The 9,595-nt window shown below is 41.7% G+C and overlaps 1 protein-coding gene across 2 annotated transcripts in view; it reads left to right on the top strand.

The window, feature by feature from the left end:
• The first annotated feature begins 1,823 nt into the window (after positions 1 to 1,823).
• The window catches only part of EYA2 (EYA transcriptional coactivator and phosphatase 2), a 133,739-nt gene continuing 125,967 nt past the window's right edge, over positions 1,824 to 9,595 (top strand). The window contains exon 1 of one of the 2 annotated variants that reach the window (XM_079979451.1): positions 1,824 to 1,896. The gene's annotated coding sequence lies outside the window, so the exon portion shown is untranslated. Of the gene's footprint in view, positions 1,897 to 1,928; positions 2,174 to 9,595 lie in introns of those variants that run through there. The other variant, XM_079979452.1, reaches the window with a different exon arrangement.

The following is a 9,595-nucleotide window of genomic DNA, read 5'->3' as shown; positions in this document are numbered from 1 at the left end:
AAAACTATAAAACGGATGTTGTTTTCCTTCTAAACAAATAGTTATTTTTCACAGGCAACATGTCTCCTCAGACAAGTTTACATCAATTAGAAAGGAAATGAAAGAATACCACACCACAGAGAAATGTCATCACCCTTGGACCAATTCCCATAAAGTCTAACATATTTAAGAACTGGGGGAAGACGTGCTGATCAGCACTGGGGATAGATCTGAACATGTTCCTAACACAGCCAAAGTACTCTTACCCTATCCTGTAATGCAACATACACCAATGGCGGTTGACATACCCCTGGATCAAGCACTATGGAAAACCAACAATTTCTGTCCCCTGCCCCCCCCCCCGTGTTCTTGTATGTTTATTATGGACACATTTGGGCTTATGACACAGGAAACCACCGGTATTCTGAGCACAGGTATTTGCATGTAGATATACACTCTACTTGGTCAAAACAACTGAGCTCATAATTGACAATATATCTCACTCTCTTCCTCTCTAGGAGGTAAACACTGATATAATGAAGCCAGAACCAAGTTGTCCATTGTTTCTCAGTATATATCCCATCACACCTGCCCTTGTCGTTGCAGACCTGTTCTCTGTTGCTATAGATGGGGGACAGCTGGAATTAATGAGCGGAAACTACCGGGAAGCAGATTTTGGTTGAACATTAGAAGAAAGTTTCTAATGGTTAAGAGCTGTTCATCAGTGGAACACAGACTGCTTTGGGAGGTGGTGGGCTCTCATTGTTGCATCAGTGCTCCTTGTGCATGTAATTTTGTCCATAGGATACCATTGGCATCAAAATGCCAACCTATATGCTTTCCCCATATTTCTCATTTGCAGGGGAAATCTTGAGTGGCAAAACAAAAACCTGTCACAAATGGGTCTGAATGACACTGTTTGCTAATTAAGCTCTTCTCTGGAAGCATCCAGATTCTACACTGGGTGGGGAGCTAAGACTTAGATGGCCCACAAGGTCCCTACCATCTCTAAACTTATTATTTGACGCGTCTTGCAGAGTGTTGTAGTCACTTCAGGCTCTCCCTGGTGTGGTGGTTGGTGGTGTGTCGGCGGCCACACAAGGCAAGGACCAAGATGCAGTCTTCCCAAACTAAGAACGCCTTGCTCAGGCTCAGCAGCCGTCCTGAAGTCAACGGGAGATATTTCCAAGTGCACACTTACTCCGCAGCAAACCCCACGAAACTCTTAACTGAAAGCTGAACAGCTTACAACGTGATTAGGATTGTCAAGGTATACTGGGCAACGTACCCTGACTTTAAAACTTCAGGGTTGCAAACCTAAGTACGGTTCCTAGGGAGTAAGTAAGCCTCGTTGGAATCCAGGAACATTGCCGAGCGTTGCGCGCGCACTGCAAGTCCTGCTGAAATAAATAAGAGTTCATTTGAAAGAAAGCGACCTGCGCTGACGACTTAACGTGGAACGATACCATTTAAAAAGCGGGTTGGGAGGGAAACTAGTAGAACAAATCTGCAAGTGAGTCGAGCTGGCGAGTCCGCGCCACCAACCATTCGACGATCGCCTGTCTCTTGCGCCATGTAACCAAGCGCAGGCTCCTGGAAATCACTCCTCGGGTTACAATTCGGCGCAAGGTAACGGGAGATGTTCTGTTTGCAAGCAACTTTACCAAGTGTAGGTAGAAAGAAGGTAGAAAGTTTTCCTATTCTCCCTCCTCCCAGACCTCCTTGGTTAGAATATAACAACTCGCCGGTGTGTTATATCGCCTCCCGCCCTCTCCGTCCCTCCCTCCCTCGTTCACTCATTCGCTCTTTCCTGGACGCGCGCCCCCTCGCCGGCCGCCTCTCCCCACCCACCCACCCACCGAGGACTCCTGGGCGCGCGTGTGCGAAGGAGCCGCGGAACTTGAGGTAAAGGGCAAGGTAAGGGCAGAGCGGCAGCATCCTTGCTCCTGAGTGGGCATGTGCAGACCTCGCGCGCACATGCTCACTGGCGCGGCGGCGTGAGGAGTTGGCTGGGCACGTTGCTCGAAGGGGAGCGGACGGTGCGCGCTTTCCCGGCTGCTGCGGACTTCTCCAGCTCGGAGCGGCAGCGGCTGTCCGGAGCGCAGGCGGCCTCGCGCGCTCCTTCTTCTCCTGGCGCGCAGGCGGCGGCGGGGACAGGAGCCCGGCGGCGCCAGACGCTCTGCGGCAGCTTGCGGTGAGTGGACGGGACCCCCGCCCCGAGGCAGTGCCCTCCTCCCTCGTCTCTCCCTCGCACCCCCCCCCCCGGTTCATGATTTTGGCAAAGGGGCGCCGGGTGGAGGCGAGCGATGCTTTGCGCACTTGGACATCCCCAAGCGCATTCACTTACCCGGGCCGGGTGGAGGTGACCGGGGCTGGGAACGGTCCTTGAACCTCCCCAATGGGACATTTCTTTTCATGGAGGCTTCTTGGCGGCGGGGCGGGGGGGGGGGGGAGACTGCTGCCTTAGATCTTAAATGTTGGGTGACATCTCGTGTGCGTGTGTCTATACATACGTGTCCCAGGTGGCTTTGGGAAGCGGGGTGGGAGGCTCTGAATATGTTTTATGCCGTTGTAGCTCAAAAAAGTGAGTGGTTGATGTGGATAAGGATTTATCTCTCTCTCCCCCGCACCTTGTTTACTATTCAGCGATGAGGGTTTTTTTTTTTTATTAATTTACATATCTATCCACTTGCTGTGGAATCTTGACAGATTCTTTCTCTCTCTGCTTACAGCATTGCTTTGGGGATATTTTGCAAAAAGATTATTATTATTTTGTCAAACGTTTTCTGAGTAATTTTTGTTTCACAACATATGGAGAGGTTTCCCCGTGTTGAATGGGTCTGCAAGAGCCTTATCAAACCTCTTGCCTTATTTTGAGTAGGCGAATGCTGATTCTCTGTCTTAATCACTAGTTGAGTATTAGTGCATAGTTTCGGGCATTTCATCAAGTGGGGTGGATATAATGTAGGCATAAGAGAGTTTCAGTTGTGTGTGAAAACTGTGTATAGGTAACCCACCAGTGATGATAGAAAATGTTTATTTCAAGAAATTAACATGGAAACGAAGGAAAAACACTGTTTGTTACACCATGGATAACTATATTTATTTAGCTGTCATTAGAGAGATCAGCGCTCCTGTTTTTATATGTTCTAGATGGAATGTTTTAAACACCCCAGATATTAAGACCTTAGTAACGCCACTATAATTGAAAAGGTGCATGTAATGAATGTTATTGATCCTGTAAATGTGGCATCAATTGTAGCTTTACATCTGTTTCAAGTTTTTAATGTGTGCGTTATTTAGCAATCGCCACACAGAGGAACACCAGTGAGCAAAAGTTCTCTGTTTTAAAAAACGAAAATAAAGTTGCAAGTGAATGGGAATTTGCCCGTATAATAAGCTATGGATGCCATTTTGCTTTAGGGTTGAATATTTTAATCCATTTTAAGATAATGATAAAAATCCCAAGCATACAAGGTATGTCTAGATTTGTATGTTCTATCAACATTCAAATTTAATATGATGGCGAGACTTTAAGAGGGAGAATGTAAAAAAAAAATAGTCTTTGTTAAGAAAAAGTAGAATTGACTTACTGTTTCAAGAAGAAAAGTTAATGTGATTTATACATATTAAATAAGCATTTAAGTGTGAAATTGAATATTTGCGCTCTGAGAAAGGCCCTTGAAGGAAGTTTATAGTGTACAGATTGCTGTATTTCTCGGCCAATCTTTATTAGATTGATATGCTCCTTTTGGATTAATTGCTGAACTTTCAAAATACATGCAGTGAACCAGTTTTCTATTGTTCCGTATCTGTTTTCTTGGAGGCAATGTCAGGTGTATGCACCCCTTAACATTCTTAAAGCAATGGGCCAGGTTGTGGGTTCAATCATCTTGGTGCAAAGGTTTACAGGCAACAGCATTTCGAATATCTCAAGGAAGTTACAGTATTTCTTTCCTAAGCAGGGCTACTAACTTACATTTGACTTCCATAAGCTTCTGGGTGCTGATCCTGACAAGAGAGGAGGCATAGCTGAAGATGAGAATAGTTAAATACTAGTCCTGTTTTCCCCCTGATGGTTTACCCTGTTTTACTGTAGCACATAGATTTTCTTTAAGTTGGACTGCACCCCTAAAGCTTTTTCTTCTTTTTAACACACAGCTCGGTTCATATTTGCTTTGACACAAGCCATCCAAATTATGTGGGGTTTCCTTTTTCTTAATACGCTGTAAATGAAATGTGAGAATCTCAAAGCACAGCCATTTTTTGACAGCACCAACTACATCCCAAGGACAGTCTTGAAATGAGATTTTCAAAGCTGGCAACGAAACAATAGCATTCAGAAGAAGAACTCCACACACCCAGGACAGTGCAGGACATAGCTTCCGAAGTATTATAAATCAACACTGTGTCACAGGTCCTAAGGACTTCTGCATTCTGGAAGGTGGCGTACTTTTCATATCGATATTTTTCTCCTTTTGCTTTAAGCATTTGCATGGTGATTCTGGCTCCATGGATCTGTAACATCACCACATGGGTGAAATGCTCTGGACCTGTAGTTGTGGTAAAGATGAAGACCTGTTTAAAGCTAAATTTGAATCTGCTTTGTTAATAATGGTGGTAAAGAAAATTACCAGTAAGAATCTGTGCCCGCCTTCTGGAGGGTTCTATTCTGATGACTCCATATTCCCACCTGAACGTGTAACTGTGGCCGGAAAAGGAACACATCTCATTGGTGATTGGCATTTTAGACATTGGTTTAATGTGGTATTAGGCCTTGCTGCGTTAACTATTTTCTGGAAGCTTTTTATCTCAGGGCTTTACCTTTCATAACGAAGTATTTAAAAATAATACGCATATAAGTGCAGAATTGTATGGGATTGTTTTGTTTTTGGTCTATCTACTCATATTTTGCCTACATAAATAGTACAGTCCTGAACCAAAGTAAATCCCATTCAATGCGGCTTATTTCCAGGTAAGCTTGTATAGGATCACAGCCTTAGACATTGATAGTGTCCATCTCTCTGCTTACTTTCATTAATAAATACTTGTATTGTTATTGGGCTGAGTTGCTGTGGCATACTCAATCTCATTTTCTCTGATAAATTTTGGTATTGACATGTCAGTTCATGCTGTCTCTAGCTAGTGAAGCTGAAAGGTACTAATTACTAATCTTTCCTATAATCTCCCCGTGTAGCAAATTCATAGGCTGTGCCACTTAATGAGAAAATTGTTACCAGAATTATTATTATTATTATTTTTTTGAAGGAACTGTGTTTTGGAGATTTATGTAAACCAGAAAACAATAATTGCATTTATGAGAAAGTGACTCCTTCCCTCCCCCAAAATAAATTAAAACAATTAAGGTTGAAATGAAATAGTCAGTTTACATATGCTGGGTGAAACTCAGGCAAAATAAGCACATTTCTGTGCCATTGAAGTCAATGGGATAATTAACTTGCCGTTGAGATCAGTGGGACTTAAAAATGCGTAGCTTTGGTTAGATCATGCTCTTGGTTTTAATGCAGAGTGTAAAATGTAGCCAGATAAAAATCTTATTTATTTAGAAAAGGAAAAACACTAACAAGAGATTTACCCTTGAGGTAATTTGGTTGGTTGTAAAGGAATGTTTCAGATGCCTCTGACTACGCTGTGTGGATAAATGAAGAGTTGTGCTGGCGGGGGTGGGGAATACCTGGAGGCTTTTTGGTTTTATCAGTTTATAACTTTAAAATAAGAATAAAATAAAATAAATCTGCATAGATGCAAGAGAGAATGTAGTAACTGTTATATTTTGCCTTATGAAACCGTAAAAGGATCACAACAGATTCATTGCCAGGTATAAATTATTTCAGCTGCGGTGGTTTTTCCAACTTTTGTTACCTCTTGTGGCTACAATCACCATGTAACTAAATCTGAAATTATCACAAGCAGCTTCAAAAAAACAGTCTTTATATGCATAATTCAGTCCAGCAATAATTTCCCTTCTTTAAGTGTGTCTGAGGCTCCCACTCACCATTCTGTAAAGCAAAGTATTGCAAACTCAGCCAGATGCGAACAGGAATAAGAGCTAAACAAACAGAGAGTGATTACAAGAGAAGAAATTGCCTTTTCTTGGTCTTCTCTTTACTTTCTTTTCTGGCAGAAAAGCCACCCCAAGTGAGCTTATCCCTTTTCAGTTACATTTATCTCATAAGTCAGTTCAGAAAACAACCCAAACAGAGGGCTACCAAAACGGATGAAGACAATGCCTAATCTTTATTTATAGATCTTAACTGTTCTAATGGTGTTTAACAAACACCCTGTTAATATCGGGTGAAGATAAATCCCACAATTAGGTGGCTGGAGGAATAACGAGAGAGCTGCATTTCAGCGACTGTACCCTGGGAGCTTAGGTCAGCAGGCTGTTGCAAGAGAGGTCTGGTGGGATTATTGCTGTAATTTTACAGGGGAAATATTAGAAAGGATTTATATCCTGAAAGCAGGATAAAATCAATTAAATAAAGAGAGGAAGAACAACTTTGCACGGAACAGTTCTAAAAACAATGTTTCTGAAAAGTTTTTGTTCGTTCCTGCAAGGAGAACATTGTTGGTTTCTGTTGCACTGATGGAAAAAAGAGCTGAGTATTCATTTCTGGGTGTGAATGATATACTGTACGCCGATGAGTACTATTTGCCTCCTCTTCCTTCTAGAATGTTTTGGGGGATAAACTAGAAAGTGAAGCTTCTTCTTCCGTACTTTTCATGAAAAAAGTAGCAATATGCAGAGGGCAATGAGCAAAATACTGGTACATAATAAGAGAGAGAACCTGCTTCTTCTAGGCATATGGCAGATGTTTCCTTTAGTTATATTTGTAGTTATAGCATTGTACTGCCACTCTTTGTCATGGTTTGTGCTAATAACAAAAGAAGTGCATGGTTTTGTTTTGATTTTTTTTAAAAAAAACAACAACCCTAAAAGTGTTGTCTTTTGTGGACAACTATTCTATCTGTTATCACATTAATTGTGTCGTATGGATAGCATAGGTGTAGTCGACCCAGTGTATGTAAAAAGCTGTGATTTGTTTCTTTGTTTCTATTGCACGGTCATATGTTCTGTTCTTATTCATGGCCCTGTAAGAAGCCTACAGGGAGGAAGAAAAGAGTTGGGGGTTTTTTAAGAGTGTAACCCGAGCAATATTGTACAACATTACAGATGGAGATGTTTCTCGCATAATTTCAAAACATTCTTGAAATAGTCTTCTATCAGTAAGTTTTTGCCACAGAGAGGGCATGTTAAGCAACGTTCCGTTCTTAAGCTGTAATATTTAAAAAATGGGTGCAAACCAACTACAGTTAATAGAACTTTAAAATAACCCCTGTTAAGAATTTGCTTAATTCTTCCACTGAAATCAATGGGACTTTATAGAGTACGTTTAATATGCCTTTGCTGAGCCAAAGCTATATTGTATAGGGTACATGTGTTTGAAATGCTACAACTCGTGAGCAAGCAAACCATGACAACACAAATGAGCAAATGTGCAAACTCTTGGGGAGCTAAGCCAAACCTTGACTCGTGGTTTACTTCTCTGCAGACTACTGAAGAGCTGTAACCAAGGTTTGCCCTGTGTTTTATGGCGTGTGGTTTGTCCAGAAGAACTAAACCACAAGCCTGGGTTTAGAGGACACACTAAGCAAAACCGTGGCTTAACATAGCAGGAGAATGACCAGGGGCAATCAAAGCAGACATGATCTCCCCGCCCGTAGCCTGCACGTTTGCTAATTTGTGCTGAACCATGATTTGCTTTACCATCACATGCAAATTAGGGCTTACTGTGCCACAAACCCAATCCAGGGTTGTGCTCACCTAAAGCCAGAATTTACTTGTTCTTGAATGTCCATTAACAGTGTGCCAGATGGTGGCCTGCATTTTTAAATGCTAAATTCAACTGAGGCCGTTGCAATTTACTTATTAGTCTAGCAAAATAATAGCCAGGCAAGTATGAAACACCTGGCATCACCTTTTTGTCGAGAGCACCAAATGAACAGACTCTGGCCCCGGTGATTAAATTACTGGTGTACAGCTTTTGCTCTCAGAGGGTTCCATGTGAGCACTTTTATTTAATATGGACGGTGCTACCGTTTCAAATTGTACATGTTCTGACTGCTAGCGCAGAAGTAATCCTTTCAGTTTAGCAGTGCACACACAGAGTGTGCGAGGCTATGAGAAATGTCTCCGTTTATCGCTTCTGGCCCATTAACTTTACATGCTGGCTGATCTAAATGGCTAAGCCGGTTTTCTTTCTTATTCATGCATGCATGCTGGGAAAACACCCAATGATATGGCATGGGATAATCTACCAGAATTTCCTAGCACTTGAGCAACTTCCATTTATTTCAGTAGGAATTGTGCAGAGCTACTTCCTGTTGGATCGGGCCATCAGAGAACACCATATTTGGTAGTACTTCTGCATTTTGTATTCTGAAAAAGCCTGAGCTTAAATGTTGCTGTAACACGTAAGGATTTGTTTCATGTTTATGGTGCAAATCTTTTGGTGGTTGTTTTTAACGAGATTTCCTTTGGCATCAACCCCATGGGCACTCCACACAGAAAGGTGGGGTATAAATGTAACAAAGAAACAATTTAAAATACCATCAAAACATCTAGCACTTCCAGACTGCAGAGTAGAAACATCATTTGGATGGCTTTGGTATTGATGAGACTGTAGCAGTCTTTGATTGCCACGGACCAGTCCCCTAAATGTTCCTTGAAATTCTAAATTTGACGTTGGGCATGTTAAGGCAGACACATGTTTAGATATATATCCCTGTCTGACATTAAATCTGAATGGATGAGTCAAGATAACAGCTACTCATGTCACCCATGACATGCTGTTCAGTCGTGGTATTAGAGAGAATTATGAATGTGCAGGTTCCCTGTTAAATGTTCCAAGTATCTGGTATAAAACATCAAAGATCCCCCTGATAAGTCTCTCCTGAAAAATGTTGAGAATTGGGAGAACACGAAACAAGGACTCTGAGAATCAACAGCATAGTTGGGTATAATCCTTTCCCCCTTCTTTTAAAGGCTTAACGGCCTGGCTTTGAATGTACTTGGAACTTACTTCTAGAGTCATAGGACTGATGTGACCATTAGGTAAGGTTAGAGTTGTTGTTTTTCCAAAAAAGCCAGTGTTTTTCCTTAAAACAAAAGAGGACATGGTGTGTTCATCAATACAGGTAAAGAAAAAACACATTTGAGATCGGCAGTCTTTTGAAATCAGTATTTTTTTGCCTCCCTGACCTCTTCCAAAGGGAGTACAATCCTTACTCAGAAGTAAGCAACATTGAGTTCAGTGAGGTAAATGAGTATAGGATTGCAGCCCATGAGGTGTGTTTTTTTTTACTCTTCCTGGAGGCAATAAAATTATGTACTTCATTTTACTACAACCCATTTGAACTAGAACATCAGAGAAAACGAGACTTTAAGAAAAGTAATATTATATTACAGTGTACAAAAGAATTGGATTTTAATCCTTAAAGTAATGGCATACATTCACCGTTCTTGTAGAATCTGCCTTTTGGCAACAAAGAAATGATGTTAAGTGGGTGGGACAGTAAGTGTTCTATTGCTGTT

The sequence above is a fragment of the Podarcis cretensis genome, assembly GCF_951804945.1.
Source record: "Podarcis cretensis genome assembly, chromosome: 6".
Classification (NCBI taxonomy): domain Eukaryota; kingdom Metazoa; phylum Chordata; class Lepidosauria; order Squamata; family Lacertidae; genus Podarcis; species Podarcis cretensis.
Note: the sequence above shows the minus strand (reverse complement) of the source record. Positions and strands in the feature narration are given on the sequence as shown.